This window comes from Scylla paramamosain, chromosome 37, assembly GCF_035594125.1.
Source record: "Scylla paramamosain isolate STU-SP2022 chromosome 37, ASM3559412v1, whole genome shotgun sequence".
In the NCBI taxonomy this organism is placed as follows: Eukaryota; Metazoa; Arthropoda; class Malacostraca; order Decapoda; family Portunidae; genus Scylla; species Scylla paramamosain.
In genome coordinates this window covers 10,700,001-10,720,443 of record NC_087187.1, presented here as the reverse complement: position 1 = coordinate 10,720,443, position 20,443 = coordinate 10,700,001, and the positions used below count along the sequence as shown (strand labels likewise).

Genomic DNA, 20,443 nt, shown 5'->3' with positions numbered 1-20,443 from the left:
CACGCGTGACAGAGGAGCTCATTCGCATCAGGTGTCTGGCTTCTTGATGTTGAGCTGGTACCCAACCCTGCCTCGAGGCAGCGACGCATCCTACATGATGCACAAGACTTGCGGCTGCCTCGGGCCTGGAGGCAGTTATCACCGTGCTGACAAGTGGTTGCCAGGTGGGGCCTAGAGTTGTGTCGCCGAAAGAACTCCCTGCAAGGGCGCAAGGACCAAACTCCGTTGCGCGCGCTGGATGAGTTCCGGTCTCCACACACCTGACAGGCCTGTGTGCCAGAAGTGAACGGACCGGCAATGGGGTGGTCTGTGGGTATCATATTGCATGGTGAGGACAAATTGTGTGTGTGTGTGTGTGTGTGTGTGTGTGTGTGTGTGTGTGTGTGTGTGTATGTGTGTGTGTGTGTGTGTATGTGTATGGTGGAGGGTGGGGGGAAAGAGAGAGAGAGAGAGAGAGAGAGAGAGAGAGAGAGAGAGAGAGAGAGAGAGAGAGAGAGAGAGAGAGAGAGAGGGTGAGAGAGAGAGAGAGAGAGAGAGAGAGAGAGAGAGAGAGAGAGAGAGAGAGAGAGAGAGAGAGAGAGAGAGAGAGAGAGAGAGAGAGAGAGAGAGAGAGAGAGAGAGAGTGTAAAGGAGGGGGAGTGGGGAGAGAGAGAGTGAAGGAGGGGGAGTGAGGGAGGAAGGGTGTGTGTGTGTGTGTGTGTGTGTGTGTGTGTGTGTGTGTGTGTGTGTGTGTGTGTGTGTGTGTGTGTGTGTGGGTGGGTGAGTGAGTGGGAAGGAGGAAGAAAAAGGAAGAGGCAGAGAGAGAGAGAGAGAGAGAGAGAGAGAGAGAGAGAGAGAGAGAGAGAGAGAGAGAGAGAGAGAGAGAGAGAGAGAGGCGAATGAGTGGGGTGAGGTCGGGTGGTGGAGTAAGGTGGGGTCGGGACAGAGAGGAGGAAGGTGCTAAGGGGCAGAAAATCTTACGATGTGTGTGTGTGTGTGTGTGTGTGTGTGTGTGTGTGTGTGTGTGTGTGTGTGTGTGTGTGTGTGTGTGTGTGTGTGTGTGTGTGTGTGTGTGTTTGTGTGTGTGTGTGTTTTGACTCATGATATAATTTGTTTTTAAGTGAGGGCATGTGTGACTGTGTGTGTGTGTGTGTGTATGTGTGTGTGTGTGTTTTCCTTTTCATATTTGATTTTATTTGTCTTACCCTTTTTTTCCTTTATTTCCTTTTCTTCTTATCATTATATGTGTTTATCTCATTAATTACTTGTCATATTTTTCTTTGTTATTTTATCATAGTATTTGTTTACTTTTTTTCTTTTCTCCTTTTTTATTCTTGTCTTTTTTTATTACCACCACCACCACCACCACCCCCACCACCACCACCACCACCACCATCACCGCCACCACCAGTCATTACATCCTATCACGTCATTAATGAAGGTTTTATCATAAACATAATTAAAATTACTTTATTTTATCTCTTACATATGTCTTAATTAACACAGGTGTCAGATTTTTTTTGTGCAGGTGATGAGGCTTCACGTTGTTCCTCTCTCTCTCTCTCTCTCTCTCTCTCTCTCTCTCTCTCTCTCTCTCTCTCTCTCTCTCTCTCTCTCTCTCTCTCTCTCTCTCTCTCTCTCTCTCTCTCTTTCAGACTTATCTGAAACGTTCGTACAGTTCATTCTTATTTATTTTTTTTTTTTGCTTTTTTTTCATTCTTTCTTTCTCGATTTATTTATTTACTTATCTATTTATGTACGTATGTCACACTTTCAATGCAGCGACAAAATTTTCACTTTTGGAATAGAAACATCGTTGCGTGGTGTCCTTAATGCTTCGCTGCTGTGCTGGTTCTGTGTTATCATTCATAGCACTTGAGACGAAAATAAAGGTTGCCAGTACATGTAACAGAATAGTTTGCTTATATATATATATATATATATATATATATATATATATATATATATATATATATATATATATATATATATATATATATATATATATATATATATATATATATATATATATATATATATATATATATATATATATATATATATATATATATATATATATATATATATATATATATATATATATATATATATATATATATATATATATATATATATATATATATATATATAAACACACACACACAGAAAAAAGAAGAAAAAGCAAAAACAAAAAAACTGTACTTGTAAAAAAGTGATGTTATTTGTTTCGAATCGCAGTGAAAGGTTTAGTTAAAAGACAATTAAGCATATTTATGCTTTGGGACGATCTATGGGAATATTTAGGTAGCTTTTGTACTCGCATGGACGTGTATGGCTGATAGCTTGTTGTGTCTTCCCTTGTGTTCTCATCCTATATTTATGGAGGTGATGATGTTAGCATGCTAATCACAATATGATATCTGTGTGATTGTATGCGGAAAGAATAAATTCTTTATTGCTTTAGATTACCTGTAATGTGCCATGCCTCAGAAGAAAATGACCGTGTGCAGTTGTTATACTCGTACTCGAAAGTAGTCTCAAGTAATGTGCTAGTGGATAGAGTGGAAGTTAGTTCGTGGTCTGTCGTGATGGGTTATAACTACATTATGATCAAGAACTGGGAATGTGATAATTCACTATGTAACACGATTTTTGCCTTTGATAAGCAAGTATTATTTGCCAATTCTTTTTATTGCAAAAAAAAAAAAAAAAAGGAAATATCCATTATTCCTGCCAAACTGCTCTTGTGGCCTTTAGAACGATTTTTTGCCCCAAAATAGCAAAATTTCACTATTTTTCTAGATGCTGTCACAGAGAATTTCTTTGCTCTTGTCTTGATGAATTGACCACATATGTCACAATGATTGCAGCCTCTTGATGCCACCTCTTATGATGTGTCTCAGGCAGCCAAAGCAGAACTGATTGGTGGTCTGCAAGCCCCTACTTTTATATTGTCAAGCAGTACTCTAGAATATTCTTAATCTTTCTAGAATGTCTTCCACAATGTTCTCAATCTTTCTAGAATATTCTTGAACCTACTTTAGAATATTCTGAATTATTCTAGAAAACTCTTGTAGATTCTAGAAAATTCTTGATACTCCTACATATTTCTACTGTATTCTAGAAAGTTCTAGAATATTCTAGAAACTAAAAGTGTCTGGCAGATCTTCAGGCTTTCCTTACTGAGTCTTGGTCATCTTCTTTTAGAGATTTTGGTGAAATTTTTTCTGTTGCCTTGGACATATCAAAGGCTTTTGATAGAGTCTGGCACAAAGCTTTGATTTCCAAACTACCCTCCTACAGCTTCTATCCTTCTCTCTGTAATTTCATTTCAAGTTTCCTTTCTGACCGTTCTATTGCTGCTGTGGTAGACAGTCACTGTTCTTCTCCTAAATCTATTAACAGTGGTGTTCCTCAGGGTTCTGTCCTGTCACCCACTCTTTTCTTATTATTCATTAATGATCTTCTAAACCAAACTTCTTGTCCTATCCACTCCTACGCTGATGATACCATCCTGCACTTTTTCACGTATTTTCATAGACGTCTAACCCTTCAGGAGGTAAACATTTCACGCAGGGAAGCCACAGAACGCTTGACTTCGGATCTTTCTAAAATTTCTGATTGGGGCAGAGCAAACTTGGTATTGTTCAATGCCTCAAAAACTCATTCCTCCATCTATCAACTCGACACAACCTTCCAGACAACTATCCCCTCTTCTTCAGTGACACTCAACTGTCACCCTCTTCTACGCTGAACATCCTCGGTCTGTCCTTTACTTATAATCTGAACTGGGAACTTCACATCTCATCTCTAGCTAAAACAGCTTCTATGAAGTTATGCATTCTGAGACGTCTCCGCCAGTTTTTCTCACCCCCCCAGCTGCTAACTCTGTACAAGGGCCTTATCCGTCCATGTATGGAGTATGCTTCACATGTCTGGGGGGTTCCACTCATACTGCTCTTCTAGACAGGGTGGAATCAAAAGCTTTTCGTCTCATCAACTCCTTAATTAATTAAGCTTATTAATATACTACTACTACTACTACTACTACTTCTACTACTACTACTACTACTACTGTTGCTATAAGAAACAACAGTATTTTATGTGTCATTGTCCCATCATTGTTGTCATCACCCGTGTGTGTGTGTGTGTGTGTGTGCGCGCGCGCGCGCGTGTGTGCGTGCGTGCGTGCGTGCGTGCGTGCGTGCGCGGCCGAGGTGCCTACTACGCCTCAGGGAAACTCAGTGCCTTCTTGTCCTCCCACGTCTTGCCGCCCACCACCCGCCACTGCGAGGCTAAAGGGGTGCGGTGGGAGTGTGGCTTAAAGGGAGAGAGAGAGAGAGAGAGAGAGAGAGAGAGAGAGAGAGAGAGAGAGAGAGAGAGAGAGAGAGAGAGAGAGAGAGAGAATTAAACATAACGATAATTAAAAAGACAAGAAAAGGTTAGAAGGACTGATAAAGAGGCAAAAGCAAATAGACAAATAGATAGAGAAGATGGACACGCACACACAACCTTAAATGAAAAAAAAAATACGAAGGAAAAGGAAATGAAAAGAAAACAAGACAAAAAAAATGAAAATAAACCTAAATAGAAAATAAAATACAGTAAGAAAATTCAGATAGACAGGTAACAAACAAACAGACAGACAGAGACTTTTTATTTCCTTTTTCTTCGTTTTTTCCTTTAAGCTTGTGTGTCTCTCGGCGTGTCCATCTTCCTCTGTCTATTTCCCTATTTGTTTGTTTTTGCCTCTTTATCAGTCCTTCCAACCTTTTATTGTCTGTTTAATTATCGTTATGTTTGATTCTCTCTCTCTCTCTCTCTCTCTCTCTCTCTCTCTCTCTCTCTCTCTCTCTCTCTCTCTCTCTCTCTCTCTCTCTCTCTCTCTCTTGCCCTACTGACCCACACATTGGGCACGTGTCACAAAATATCTGTAGAAAAAAAAAACAGGTAAAGGTGGAGCAAGAGGCTAATTGATCCAAAGTGTACATTTATTATGAGAGAGAGAGAGAGAGAGAGAGAGAGAGAGAGAGAGAGAGAGAGAGAGAGAGAGAGAGAGAGAGAGAGAGAGAGAGAGAGAGAGAGAGAGAGATTTTGTTGGTCTGTGTGTTTTTCGATTTTTCCTCCCAGTCGGTCTTCCTGTGTGTGTGTGTGTGTGTGTGTGTGTGTGTGTGTATTTGTTTCTTTGTTTGTCTGTCTATCTGTGTTTGTCTATTTGTCTCTTTTTATCTGTGTCTGTCTCTATCTCTTCTTATCTGTCGCTGTCTTTGTGTCTATCAGCTGGTCTGTCAGGTCTGTCTGTGTCTGTCTGTCTGTCTGTCTGTCTGTCTGTCTGTCTGTCTGTTTATTTGTCTGTCTCTGTTTCTTATTTTATTACCTTAAGCATTTCTTCATATTAATCTGTTCTGTATAATATATTTGTATTGTATTGTGCTCTCTCTCTCTCTCTCTCTCTCTCTCTCTCTCTCTCTCTCTCTCTCTCTCTCTCTCTCTCTCTCTCTCTCTCTCTCTCTAGCACCTGGCCCTGCATAAACTAACACCTGCCCAATAATTAAAGAAAGAAAGCACGGGAAGAGAAACTGAATAGAAAAAAGAAAAAAAAAAGAAATATGAACAGGGAAACTAGTTGACAGAAAAGAAGATGAGCTTGAGAGAGAGAGAGAGAGAGAGAGAGAGAGAGAGAGAGAGAGAGAGAGAGAGAGAGAGAGAGAGAGAGAGATACATACTTACACACACTACACACACAAAAAAAACCTAATGAGTTGGCTAAGTACTACACACACACATACACACACACACACACACACACTTTTAATTAACCTTGAAAATGAAGTATCGATCAGTGTGTGTGTGTGTGTGTGTGTGTGTGTGTGTGTGTGTGTGTGTGTGTGTGTGTGTGTGTGTGTGTGTGTGTGTGTGTGTGTGTGTGTGTGTGTGTGTGTGTGTGCGTGCGTGCGTGCGTGCGTGTGTGTGCGCGCGTGCTGATAAATGACAGCATCAGTCACTCCACTCATGTGACGGAAGGTAACACAGGGGAACACGATTGAAGAACAAGCAGCAACAGATTTGTTAACCCTAACAAGCCTTATAAGCTGTACTATCTAAACTAAAGTAAGAGGCTTAGAATAATAAAGGCAAAGGTAACTGCTACTACTACTACTACTACTACTACTACTACTACTACTACTACTACTACTACTACTGTTACCACCACCACCAGCAACGGCTTTATTAGAGATAGTAGCGTGACTGTAATGGTGACAGTAATGGTGATAGTCATGTGTGATGGTGATGGTGAGGAGAAAGGCCACCGTGGAGGATAAACTATTAATTACCCAATTTTTTCTTTTTATTTTTTTTCTAGGTGTTTCATATTTTCATACATTTTCACACTTTTCACATTTTTTTCAGTTTTGTCATACATTATTCATGTACTTATTACAGTAATTGTGTGGTTGTTAGCTAGTTGTGTGAACGAGTGAATGAGCGAGACTTGTGTGAGGCATGAATACGTGTATGAGTGAACGAGCTAGGCTTCAGTCATAAGTGTTAAGTGGAAGTGCGCGGCCTGGCGCCGGGAGATCACCTACCTCCAGCCTTCTGTTCACACCTTCTGTGAATAAACACCTGCACTGTTACCTGCGTTTCCTGTGCCCCTGCTGGTCAAGAGTCGAACATGGCGCAGTGAGTAGGATCAGGACAAGGCTGCAGTGGGTACGGCGCAGAATGGAGAAGCAGTTGGAGGCGCTGGCTGCCCTGCTAGCGCGACAGTCGGAGCAGAGTCAGGCTCGCGAGGAGCGTTTAACCCAGCTGCTGGAGAGAGTGGGGACACAAGCTCCCAGTCGCACCACGGCGAGCAATGAAGGCGAAACCACAGCCCGCAGCACGTCTACCCAGGGCGCGAGGTTCCCGACGTCCGCCACCATCATTCCTCACTTAACGGCGTCAGCATCTTTACGTGAGTTCGACACGTGGCGCCATAAGTTTGAAGGATACGTAACCCTCGCCAGGATAGACTGTCTCTCCCTGGCTGAGCAGAGGGCGGCACTCGCTGCTGTCCTAGACGACGAGTGGACCCGTACACTTCGCTACGGGATAAGCTTACCGAGAGACGCGGAGTTAAGAACCATCCTCGATGCAATGTGTGAGTACCTGCGAAGCCAGCGCAACATCATCATGGATAGAAGAGACTTCTACTCCCGCGTGCAAGAAACGCAAGAAGGTTTTGACGACTTTTTATGTGCTGTAAAGGAAATCGCCAATTTCTGTGACTTTTGCGACCAGTGCATAAACCATCAGCTGCGTGACAGAATTGTCGTTGGGACACGAGACGAAGTGGCTCTGAAACGCATGCTGGAAAACAAGAAACTCACCCTTGAAAACGCCATAGATATTTGCAGAGCATCAGAGAGCGCTAACCAGTGTAGTGCAGTACTAAGGGGCGGCTCTCACTCTTCGAGCCATGGTGTGAACGCTGTCTCGAACTACAGGAAGGGCAGTTTCGGGGGCTCAAGCCCCACGGGCTGTTATCGTTGTGGCAAAGATTGTCGCAGTGACAAAAGGGGATGCCAGGCAATAGATAAAGTGTGTCGTAACTGCGGGAAAAGAGGGCATTTTGCGAGTGTATGTCAGCAGACAGTGAGGAAACGACGAGGAGCTTCGAGGAGTTCCTCAACTGTCTCTCCTCATCGCGGTGCAGGCCCGAGGCGGGGAGCCAGTGCGCCAGTGTATACCAGCTCTTATCAGGCGTATACACAAAGACGGTGACGGCACGACCTGCGCCCCAGGTGCTCATTACCGCCGCACATTAGAGTCCCCATTAGAGAAGAAGACCAGGATTTAACCTGCTTCATAACACCTTGGGGTCGGTACAAGTTTCGGCGAGCGGTTATGGGTCTCGTCTCGTCTGGAGACGAGTATAACCGTCGAGGAGACCAAGCTCTCGGCGACATACCTAACACCATCAAGATCGTGGACGACATCCTGGCCTATGACTCCACCTACAGTGCGCACTTAGCCCATGTCATTCAGATTGTGCGGCGGTGTGACCAGCACGGCATCACTCTCAACCCACAGAAGTTTACATTCGCGGAAAGAGTGGTAGATTACTGTGGTTACTCTGTTTCTGGACAAGGCTACACGACAGACTCAAAGAAAGTTAAGGCAATCTCTGACTTCCCACGACCACAGCACATCACCGACTTACGATCATTCATGGGTCTTACAAACCAGCTTGGAAGCTTTTCTCCTGCTGTGGCTGCAGCTGCACAACCCCTCAGAGATCTCTTACGCCCGAAGAACAGTTGGTGCTGGTCTCCTAACCATGAAGAGGCGTTTGAGAAGGTGAAACAGTGTCTCGTCAGCCCACCTGTCTTGGCATACTTCGACCCATCATTACCAACGATGCTACAGACTGACGCCTCAAGGTTGCACGGATTTGGATTCGTTCTCCTGCAGAAGCACAGTGACCAGTGGAAGATGGTGCAATGCGGGTCAAGATTTGTTACAGACACAGAGAGCCGCTATGCAGTAATAGAGTTGGAAATGGCTGCAATCGTCTGGGCAGTCAGGAAATGTGGCACCTACCTGAAAGGACTCCCTCACTTCGATCTAGTGCTCGACCACCGCCCGCTGATACCTCTCCTCAATAGCAAGTTGTTGGGAGAAATAGAGAACCTGCGGCTGCAGCGCATGAGGGAGAAGCTTGCTCAGTATTCTTTCACAGCAAGCTGGCAAAAGGGATCGACACACTGTGTGCCCGACGCCCTCTCACGTGCTCCAGTACAGGACCCAGTGGAGGAAGAGGATGCTGCTACTTCTGGTGACCTCGACCCTCTCCACTCAGCGGTCATCTCAGCGTTATCTGCCACCAATGAGGACGGCGTCCGCTTAGCACCACTCCAGGATCAGACTGTGGAAATGGTACGTGCCGCAGCAGCAAGAGACGGGGAGTACTGCTTGCTCAAGAACGTCATCATCGAGGGCTTCCTGATCATTGCCACGACCTCGATCACCGCTTGCGTACGTACTGGCCGGTGCGCAGTCTGCTGGCCGTAGACGACGACCTGGTGGTTTACGGGCCGAGGCTTCTTATTCCTCACAGCCTCCGCCGAGAAACACTAGAGCGACTCCATGACAGTCATCAGGGGATGGAGCGCACCAAGCGACGGGCCCGACAAACGGTGTACTGGCCTGGTATGGACAGAGACGTTGAGAACGTCGTTTCTGGATGCTCACTATGCCGTCCACTCCTACCAAGCCAAGCCAACGAACCTCTCTGGCAGGACACGGACACACCCAGCAGGGTGTTTGAGTCAGTTTCTGCAGACTACTTCCACGCAGCAGGCCGTACATACCTCGTGTATGTAGATCGCTTGTCTGGGTGGCCTCACGTGTCTGCATGCTCACGTCCAGCATCGGCTGATCAGCTCGTTCGTGTCCTTCGGGGTGTGTTCGCCGACACGGGCGTGCCTGTTCTCCTGAGGACTGACGGTGGACCGCAGTTCACTTCTTCATCGGTACGGCGCTTCCTGGCTCGATGGGGGGTGGAGCATCGTGTATCTTCACCTCATTATCCACGCTCCAATGGTCACGCCGAGGCAGCGGTCAAGTCCGTGAAGAAGCTGATCCTCACGACCACACAGCAGGGACACCTGGACGAGGATGCGTTCGCTCGCGGGTTGCTGGAACTGCGCAACACTCCGAGGGCGGAAGGGCGATCACCAGCACAAGTCCTCTTCGGTCATCCTATGAGGTCCTGTGTCCCGGCTCATCATCGCTCATACGCTCAGCAGTGGCAGCGCGCTGCTGATGAGTGCGACGCCAAGGCAGAGCGACTGAGGAAGAAAGCGAAACTTCGCCACGACGCGTCCGCCCGTACTCTTCCTCTCCTGCACCTCGGTGGCCACGTCGACGTTCAAGATCACACGACAGGCCTCTGGGATCGCCTGGGTGTCATCGTGGCTGTTGGGCGAAGGAGAGACTACCTCATCAAGATGGGCAGCGGTCGCGTGATGTGGCGTAATAGAAGACACCTACGCCCACACAGACCTCTTGCTCCCTTCCTGTCGAGCAGCACACCGCTCATGGCGGTGCAGCGCTTCAGCATCAGGGTCACGAGGAACACCACCATCCCGGCAGCCCGGAGCATCAGGGTAACGGGGTACACCGTGGCCGAGAGCAACCAGAGCGTCGAAGCAGCCGACAGCGTAGGGAGCCGAGACGACTGCAGGTGCGGTGGCACCGTAGCACCTACGATTAGTCGTACGTGTTCATTGTACGCTGTGTTTGTTTTGTGTATATGTACCGTGTTTTCTGTACTTCAATCATTGTAACTTTGTTTCATGTGTTACGGTAGCCATAACAAAGATAAGGAATCTTCCTTATGTCTCGGGGGAGGTGTGTGGTTGTTAGCTAGTTGTGTGAACGAGTGAATGAGCGAGACTTGTGTGAGGCATGAATACGTGTATGAGTGAACGAGCTAGGCTTCAGTCATAAGTGTTAAGTGGAAGTGCGCGGCCTGGCGCCGGGAGATCACCTACCTCCAGCCTTCTGTTCACACCTTCTGTGAATAAACACCTGCACTGTTACCTGCGTTTCCTGTGCCCCTGCTGGTCAAGAGTCGAACAGTAATATACTTTTATATAGTTCATATTTACTTGCTATTCATATTTTTCATACATTTATTCACAGCTTTTTCATACTTTCAGTGTTTTCCTTAGTATACTTTATTCACTTCATAATTTTCATACGCTTCCATTGTTTTTTATACTTTCTATATACATAATTTCATTTTTTCCGCATCTTTTATATGTTTTTATACTTTTTTAGACTTCCCATATACTTAAATACACTTTTCATACTTCGTTCATACAATTTTATACTTTTCATACTTTTCATGCATTTTCTTTAATATTCATGCAATTATATATTTTACACTTTTTTCATAATTTCCATACACTTTCGTGAATTTTTTTTTTCATAATGTCCTTTTCATTCATACACCTTTTTATTATACACTTGTGACACGCTTATCATGTAGTATATATACGTCTTTATACATTTCCATATGCTTTTGGCACACTTTTAATCTTTTTCATACAATTTCTAAACTTTTCACACCCCGTGATTCTCTCATCCACTTTATACTTACCTTTTTTTTCAGTGTCTCATCATCATGTGTCATCGTTACTCACATTCTTCACATTTCCATCTTTCCATTCATGCTTAAACATTTTTGTTATTCAGTCATATCAGTTTTCACTTTTATTGGCTGTTCCAACTATTTCCATTTCTTCTTCTTCTTCTTCTTCTTCTTCTTCTTCTTCTTCTTCTTCTTCTTCTTCTTCTTCTTCTTCTTCTTCTTCTTCTTCTTCTTCTTCTTCTTCTTCTTCTTCTTCTTCTTCTTCTTCTTCTTCTTCTTCTTCTTCTTCTTCTTCTTCTTCTTCTTCTTCTTCTTCTTCTTCTTCTTCTTCTTCTTCTTCTTCTTCTTCTTCTTCTTCTTCTTCTTCTTCTTCTTCTTCTTCTTCTTCTTCTTCTTCTTCTTCTTCTTCTTCTTCTTCTTCTTCTTCTTCTTCTTCTTCTTCTTCTTCTTCTTCTTCTTCTTCTTCTTCTTCTTCTTCTTCTTCTTCTTCTTCTTCTTCTTCTTCTTCTTCTTCTTCTTCTTCTTCTTCTTCTTCTTCTTCTTCTTCTTCTTCTTCTTCTTCTTCTTCTTCTTCTTCTTCTTCTTCTTCTTCTTCTTCTTCTTCTTCTTCTTCTTCTTCTTCTTCTTCTTCTTCTTCTTCTTCTTCTTCTTCTTCTTCTTCTTCTTCTTCTTCTTCTTCTTCTTCTTCTTCTTCTTCTTCTTCTTCTTCTTCTTCTTCTTCTTCTTCTTCTTCTTCTTCTTCTTCTTCTTCTTCTTCTTCTTCTTCTTCTTCTTCTTCTTCTTCTTCTTCTTCTTCTTCTTCTTCTTCTTCTTCTTCTTCTTCTTCTTCTTCTTCTTCTTCTTCTTCTTCTTCTTCTTCTTCTTCTTCTTCTTCTTCTTCTTCTTCTTCTTCTTCTTCTTCTTCTTCTTCTTCTTCTTCTTCTTCTTCTTCTTCTTCTTCTTCTTCTTCTTCTTCTTCTTCTTCTTCTTCTTCTTCTTCTTCTTCTTCTTCTTCTTCTTCTTCTTCTTCTTCTTCTTCTTCTTCTTCTTCTTCTTCTTCTTCTTCTTCTTCTTCTTCTTCTTCTTCTTCTTCTTCTTCTTCTTCTTCTTCTTCTTCTTCTTCTTCTTCTTCTTCTTCTTCTTCTTCTTCTTCTTCTTCTTCTTCTTCTTCTTCTTCTTCTTCTTCTTCTTCTTCTTCTTCTTCTTCTTCTTCTTCTTCTTCTTCTTCTTCTTCTTCTTCTTCTTCTTCTTCTTCTTCTTCTTCTTCTTCTTCTTCTTCTTCTTCTTCTTCTTCTTCTTCTTCTTCTTCTTCTTCTTCTTCTTCTTCTTCTTCTTCTTCTTCTTCTTCTTCTTCTTCTTCTTCTTCTTCTTCTTCTTCTTCTTCTTCTTCTTCTTCTTCTTCTTCTTCTTCTTCTTCTTCTTCTTCTTCTTCTTCTTCTTCTTCTTCTTCTTCTTCTTCTTCTTCTTCTTCTTCTTCTTCTTCTTCTTCTTCTTCTTCTTCTTCTTCTTCTTCTTCTTCTTCTTCTTCTTCTTCTTCTTCTTCTTCTTCTTCTTCTTCTTCTTCTTCTTCTTCTTCTTCTTCTTCTTCTTCTTCTTCTTCTTCTTCTTCTTCTTCTTCTTCTTCTTCTTCTTCTTCTTCTTCTTCTTCTTCTTCTTCTTCTTCTTCTTCTTCTTCTTCTTCTTCTTCTTCTTCTTCTTCTTCTTCTTCTTCTTCTTCTTCTTCTTCTTCTTCTTCTTCTTCTTCTTCTTCTTCTTCTTCTTCTTCTTCTTCTTCTTCTTCTTCTTCTTCTTCTTCTTCTTCTTCTTCTTCTTCTTCTTCTTCTTCTTCTTCTTCTTCTTCTTCTTCTTCTTCTTCTTCTTCTTCTTCTTCTTCTTCTTCTTCTTCTTCTTCTTCTTCTTCTTCTTCTTCTTCTTCTTCTTCTTCTTCTTCTTCTTCTTCTTCTTCTTCTTCATCATCATTATTACTTTTTATTTTCTCTCTCTCTCTCTCTCTCTCTCTCTCTCTCTCTCTCTCTCTCTCTCTCTCTCTCTCTCTCTCTCTCTCTCTTTTCCTACTTCTTGTTCTGTATCATTTTCTTAATCATTTTTATCGTTTATCTCTTCTATTCACCTGCTATTCTTTCTCTTATTTTTGCTATGTATACCAGTTAGCTTATCTCTTGTTTATTATTCCTCATTTCTTATCATTATTATTGATTCCGCTTCCTTGTTTTTTCTTACATTTCTCTTCTACATTTCCTTCTTTGTCTATTGATTAATGATTTTTTTATCCCTTTTTTTCTCATTAATTATCATTGTTATTGTTTGTTCCTCTAACATATGTTTTATTTATTTATTTTTTTTGCATTCCTGTTTTCTATTCCTTTCACTACTTTATTAATGTTATTTTCTGCTTCCTAATTTCTATAACTTTTATTGCTTTTTCCGTTATTCTATTTTTTACTTCCCTATTTATTGTCTGATGATTAATGTTCTATTCTCTTTTATCTCAGTTATTCTCATTGTTATTGTTGTTCCTTCATTACCTGTTTTTTTCTTACATTCTTCTATATTTCCTTCGTTGTCTTTATATTCTCATTTTTTTTTTGTCATTTTTATTGTTCATTTCTCTGTTACCTGTTTTATTTTCCTTACATTCCTCTTCTACATTTTCTTCATTGTCTCTCGATTAATGCTTTATTTCTATCCTTTTTTTTTTCTCGTCTTTCAGGTTTTGCGTTCACTTTCGTCCTTGCTTAATGAGAGGCGGCGCACGTGTGTACAGGTGAGTACTACTAATTGCACGCCCTCACACACACACATACACACACACACACACACACACACACACACACAGACGGAAATGTATGCATGACATTGTTATATTGCACAAAAGTAGGTCTCTCTCTCTCTCTCTCTCTCTCTCTCTCTCTCTCTCTCTCTCTCTCTCTCTCTCTCTCTCTCTCTCTCTCTCTCTCTCTCTCTCTCTCTCTCTCTCTCTCTCTCTCTCTCTCTCTGCTGTAAAAAAGCAGTCAGGCATACCTCCCTTTATGTATGTATATATGTATGTATGTATGTATGTATGTATGTATGTATGTATGTATGTATGTATGTGTATGCATGTATGTATGTGTGTGTGTGCATATGCGTGTGCAGGAATGTTATCTATGTATGTGAGAATGCAGATGGTATTTATACGTGTGTGTGTGTGTGTGTGTGTGTGTGTGTGTGTGTGTGTGTGTGTGTGTGTGTGTGTGTGTGCGTCATCAGTAAAGAGTTCGGGTCGTTCTTCTTTGAGGATGAAAAGGTCGGTGACTCTTAGATAGGTCACGAGGAAGAGGAGGAGGTGGAGGAGGAGGAGGAGGAGGAGGAGGAGGAAGAGGAGGAGGAAGAGGAGGTGGAGAAGGAGGAGATGTGTGTTGCAGAAGGAAGATATCAGAGTAGGAGGAAGAGAGGGAAGGGAGGAGGAAGAGGAAGAGGAAGACGAAATAGAGGCGAAGAAGAAGAGGAGGAGAACAAGGAGATGCACGAGATGTAGAAGAAAAAAAAGACAGGGAGGAGGAGGAGGAGGAGGAGGAGGAGGAGGAGGAGGAGGAAGAGGAGGAGGAGGAGGAGGAGGAGGAGGAGAAAAAGAAGAAGAAGAGGGGGATGAGGAAACAAATCAGTAAGAAAATAAAGCAAGTTATTCCAAGCAAAGAAAAAAGATCAGAGATGTTGGGGGAGGAGAGGCAGGCAGAAGAGGAAGAAGAGGAGGACGGAGATAATTATGAAGTGGAAGGGAGGAGGAAGGGGAGGGGTGGGAGGAGGGAGGAGGAAAATATTTAGTGAAGTTTAGCGGAAAGGTGAGAGAGATGAGGAGGAGGAGGAGGAGGAGGAGGAGAAGAAGGAGGTTGGTATCGTTGCATGGAAGGAGGAGCAGGAAGAGGGGAAGTAAGAAGAGTAAATAAGAGTAGCGCATAATAGAGGATGGAGGAGCCGGAAGAGGAGGAGCAGGAGGAGAAGCAGGAGAAAGAGGAGGAGGAGAAAGGGAAGAAAGACTAATAAATGAATCGAGAGGAATAAAAAAAAAAACTGCTTGGCTTAAGAGAGAGAGAGAGAGAGAGAGAGAGAGAGAGAGAGAGAGAGAGAGAGAGAGAGAGAGAGAGAGAGAGAGAGAGAGAGAGAGAGACTTATGAAGAATCTGAACTATGCATAAGTATTTGGCAGAGAAAGAAGGTATTAATGAGAGAGAGAGAGAGAGAGAGAGAGAGAGAGAGAGAGAGAGAGAGAGAGAGAGAGAGAGAGAGAGAGAGAGAGAGAGAGAGAGAGAGAGAGCATGTCAGTGTCACGATTAGAAGGGCGTGACGCATGGTTGTGACGGTTGTGACGCGCCTGTCATACACCAATACATAGCCGTGACATGTTCTGTCATGCACGGAGCTGACTTGCACGCACGCACTGTCTGCTGACTGTCCTGCACCTGAGGGAGGCACGGGAACGGGGGACAGGAGGAGGAGGAGGAGGAGGAGGAGGAGGAGGAGGAGGAGGAGGAGGAGGAGGAGGATTACATAGGATAACTAAACATCAACAGACAATATTTTAGGTCTTGTTTGGAGGAAGAGGAGGCAGAGGCGGGCAGGGGGAGAAGGAATAAGAGGAGGATGAGGAGGGAGAAGAGGAAGATTAAGTAGGATAACCAAACAGTAACAGACCAGATTTTTTATGTCTTTTTGAGACTTAGCTCTGGCTGCTGGTATAAGAGATAGGATAGCATGGCAGAAGATTCCACCCCACCCAACACTCCCCAGTACTCTGATGTTATTGTGAAAAAAGATAATATAGCAGAAAGCTCCTCCCCACCCACAATTCCTTGCAGTTTGATATTGTAGTGCAAGAGGTAACATAGCAGAAGGTTACTCCCCATCCAAATGTCCTTGCAGGTTAATAAGGTGGTGCGAGAGGTTATATATCAGAAGGCATCTCCCCACCCACCACATCACAAATTTTGATGAATGATGTGGTGCAAAAGATAGTACAGCAGAAGACCTCTCTCTTCCTACCACATCATAAACTTTGATTAATATTGTGGTACGAGAGACAGTACAGCAGAAGGCCTTTCCTCTGCCACCACTCCCTGATCTCCTTCGTCTGCTCACGTTGGAGGTCGCCACAGAGATCAATCTTCAGTGCGCTGGGTCCTCTGAGCAGTGTGTGCCGAGGGATGAAGAAGTGTAGCGAAGGGTGAAGAGGAGTGGTGAAGAGTATAAAAGTGTAGTTAAGAGTGTAGAGGTAGGCGCATTAGGTTGAAGGATAGCGCAGCGGCTTATAAAATTGTCTTCCTTCACTGCATCCATAAACCTTCTCTTTGGTCTTCTTCTCTTTCTCCTCGTTGGTCGATCCACCTCCAAAGACATCACTGACAGGAAAAGGAGAGATGGAGCAGGTCAGATTTTTCAGTGGTTTATTAGTTTTGATTTTTGGTGACTACACTTCTGTAAGTTTGCTACACAAAAAACCTGCATTAGTGAACTTGATTTGACTTAATTTGAAGCTGGTTTTGCTTTGATATTTTGTACTTCTTTACGATCCAGTCCAGATTTACGTTTGGTTCTTGATCTGCAATGGTATTCAGTTTGTATTTATGTTAATTGCTTGGAAGTGATGTTGATGATGATGATGATAATGATGATGATGATAATAATAATAATAATAATAATAATAATAATAATAATAATAATAATAATAATAATAATAATAATAAATCATGTGTTGCTTTTTTATTATAATTTGTATTACTTCTACTACTACTACTACTACTACTACTACTACTACTACTCCTGCTACTACCACCACCACCACCACCACCACCACTACTACTACTACTACTACTACTACTACTACTACTACTACTACTACTACTACTACTACTACTACTACTACTACTACTAGTACTACTGTCACTAAGCAGTTCACTCACTGGACGACCTCACCTAGTAGAAAGAAAACCGTAGCGCTTCTTCGCAGACTGGTAGAGGCGAACATTTCTGGCATATAATGAGAGGGAAGGAAAATATTTACAGGATAGTCTGACTTTTCACTCCCGCGCTGTTGGCGGAGTTATTTTTCGCCTACAGCTGTAGTTTTAATTTCTTTGGTGTGCTTTGTGGCGCCAGGTGTTAAGTGTATATGTGTGTGTAATAATAATAATAATAATAATAAACGGTTTATTATTCAGGCAGTTGACAAACTGAAAATGTACATAGGGGATGGGGAAAAACTTAACATTAATCCTTAAGGTAAGTCTAATCTAGGAGGGAAATACTATTGATTGATGGCTCGCACCATGGTGGGAATCGCACTGAGTCTGTACCGGTCCGTGCGCGGCGCCTTCAGGGGCGTTATTTTGTTGTGGTGTCTGGTGGCACGGACCGGGCGAGGCGCGTCCGGCGGCAGCATGTTTCTGAGACGTGGATGATGCAGTAGTCCCCTCCCAAACTTCTCCAGAGCCTCTCGGTGCCTGGTGGATATTCTGGACAGACTCAGGGTGGTCAGGGCTTCTTCGTAGGTGGTGTATGCAGGGCCAAGGATGACCCTGCACGCCCTTTTCTGCACACTCTCTAGCTGTAGCTGTTGAGTGTGTGTGAGGGAGGAGGACCACGCGTGTGTGTGTGTGTGTGTGTGTGTGTGTGTGTGTGTGTGTGTGTGTGTGTGTGTGTGTGTGTGTGTGTGTGTGTGTGTGTGTGTGTGTGTGTATGTGTTCTAGTGATTCAATGGGAGCGTTAGTTATTCTGTCAGCTTTGTTAACTGTATAGAAGCTCTCCCCTGTCTGAATGACGGGGAAGACGGAATTTTGGCGTTGTTTTACTCATATGGAGGGTTAACGAAGATCTGTCATGTCAATACAACAAAAGCCATAGGGTAGCGTCCCTCTTACGGAAAAAAAAAGAAAAAAAAATCTGTTTGGTGGAGAAATAAGAGGGGATTTTAACTTTGTTTATATATCATTGAATCTAACTTTGGTCATTGAGAAGGTTAGCGAATATCTATCTGTCATAATAGCAGGAGATCTCTTCTGTCTGGATGATGCGAGAGAGAGAGAAAAAAAAGGAATCTTAACATTATTTCTATATTATGGAATTTATTTATACTCATTAGGAAAGTTGACCAATTTCTATTTTTTCGACTCATTAGAACTTTCTTCCTGTTCTGAGTGATAGTGAATGTACGAAGGACTTTTCTTTTTAACACTCCCTTTATATTTTGTAGTTTAACGTTTGTTAGGAAGATTGACAAATCCCTATCCTGTCAGCTCACTAGAACCTCTCCTGTTTGAATGATAGTGAATGTAAGGACTTTTAACACTGCCTCTGCAAGAAAGACTGAATACCACTTTCATATTTTATATTTATATTTATATTTAACTTTACCCATTGGCAACATCAACTAATCCCTTTTCTGCCAACTCATTAAAACCTCTTCGCTGAATGGTGGAGGAAGTACTTTCAACACTGCCTCTGTATGTTGTGATTTTAGAGCCAAGACTGGATTCTATTTTAGTCTTGGGTGGAAGGTATGCGTGTGTTCTTAGTATCCAAGTAGAGAAAATTAGTACAGGTTCAAATCATTATGATAAACACAAAATGATAATGATGAGATGGAGTCCTCGTCGTAAACAAATCAGTATTATAAAAAGCATTTTGCCGCTGTCACCGAAGAGAAAGGTTAATAACTTCACTTGACATTTATGTTAGTTTTATTTTATTTTTCATGTCATTGTATAATTTGGATCTAGATTTACGTTAAAGTTTTATTTATTTTTCGTGTAATTTTACAATTTTTGATTAGGATTTACGTCTGTTTTTTTTTTTTTTAATGTCATTTTATAATATTATTTGGATCGAGGTTTACGTTTCCTCCGTCCGCAACGAGTTTTAGTTCAGGAGAGGTCTTAGATTCTGTACTTGCATACTCAGATGCAAGTACATCAAGATGGAGATGATGGGGATGACGATGATAAGACAGAGATCCTGGTGATGCTGGTGATGACATGCAGGCAATGATGCTGGTGTTGGTGGTGATGATAGTGGGTGACTGGTGCGTGGCGTCACACCCTGCATTCCTCGCCTCGGACCTAGGCGTGCGGCGCTCTCAGATGGTCCCCGCGGTGCTCAGATTATTTTGAGGGGTGCATGGTGGTAAACAGGCAGTCAAGGCCCCGTGTTGGCACCCAGGCCGTAGTGCACCCAGCCTCGGCGTTTTTGCTTCTTGCGTGCGTGACATTTCACACTTGACTCTTAATTTTCCCTCTGCATGATACATTTCATCACTAAGCAGCATAAAGAAAGAAGGAACAGCAACAGACGTGTTGGTCGTGACAGGGATGTTTATATATACGAGTATATATATATATATATATATATATATATATATATATATATATATATATATATATATATATATATATATATATATATATATATATATGGCGCTGCAAGATTGTATGCATGTTATTGGTTTGCTTTTCCGTAGGAGTAATTATTCAAAGACAGAATATTATGACCTTGGATTCGTCCAGGTAAAAGAATACAAATAAACTCTCTCTCTCCCTCTCCCTCTCTCTCTCTCTCTCTCTCTCTCTCTCTCTCTCTCTCTCTCTCTCTCTCTCTCTCTCTGCCTAAATTTAAATCCATATTTGGTTGAAAAGTCACCAAGTATGAAAGAAATGTTAAAAATCCTTCTTAGTTCCTCCTCCTCCTCCTCCTCCTCCTCCTCCTCCTCCTCCTCCTCCTCCTCCTCCTCTTCCTCTTCTTCTTCCTATTCCTTCTCGTCCTTCTCCTCGTCCTCCTCCTCGTCCTCCTCCTCTTCCTCCTCCTCCTTCTCCTCCCACCTGCGCATCATCCCAGGACCACGTGACGAGCTCCGCCTGTTTGTCTGTCTGTCTTCAAGTCGCTGGTGAACGAGTGTTAAATAAAAGAGGCCGCAGTACTGGTCCTCGTGGTACTCCGTTGGCGACATGGGGTTATTCTGAGGTCTCATGTGGAGGAGGATGAGGAGAAAGAGGAGGAGGAGGAGAAGCAGGGCAAGATGGAGTAGAAGGAGTACTCGTAAAAGGAGGAGGAGGAGGAGGACTAGGAGCACGAGGAGAAGGGACATAAAGAGGAGCAGGAGGAGAATGTGCAGCAGGAATAGGAGCAGAAGGAAGAGAAGGAGGAGAAGAAGAAAGAGGAGTAGTATGAGGAAGAGGAGTAGTAGGAGGCAGAGGAGGAGGAGGAGGAGGAGGAGGAGGAGGAGGAGGAGGAGAAGGACAAAGCACAAGGGAAGCATGAAAGACAGAAAGAGGAGCAGAAGTAGGATTAGTTGGAAGAGAAGGAGAAGGAGGAGGAA

The 20,443-nt window shown here is 42.9% G+C and overlaps 1 long non-coding RNA gene across 1 annotated transcript in view; it reads left to right on the top strand.

The window, feature by feature from the left end:
* LOC135091492 (uncharacterized) overlaps positions 1-20,443 on the top strand; it is a 61,699-nt gene that overhangs the window by 21,898 nt on the left and 19,358 nt on the right. Inside the window, exon 2 of the long non-coding RNA XR_010262527.1 lies at positions 13,812-13,865. This is a non-coding gene — a long non-coding RNA (uncharacterized LOC135091492). The remainder of the gene's footprint in view (positions 1-13,811; positions 13,866-20,443) is intronic.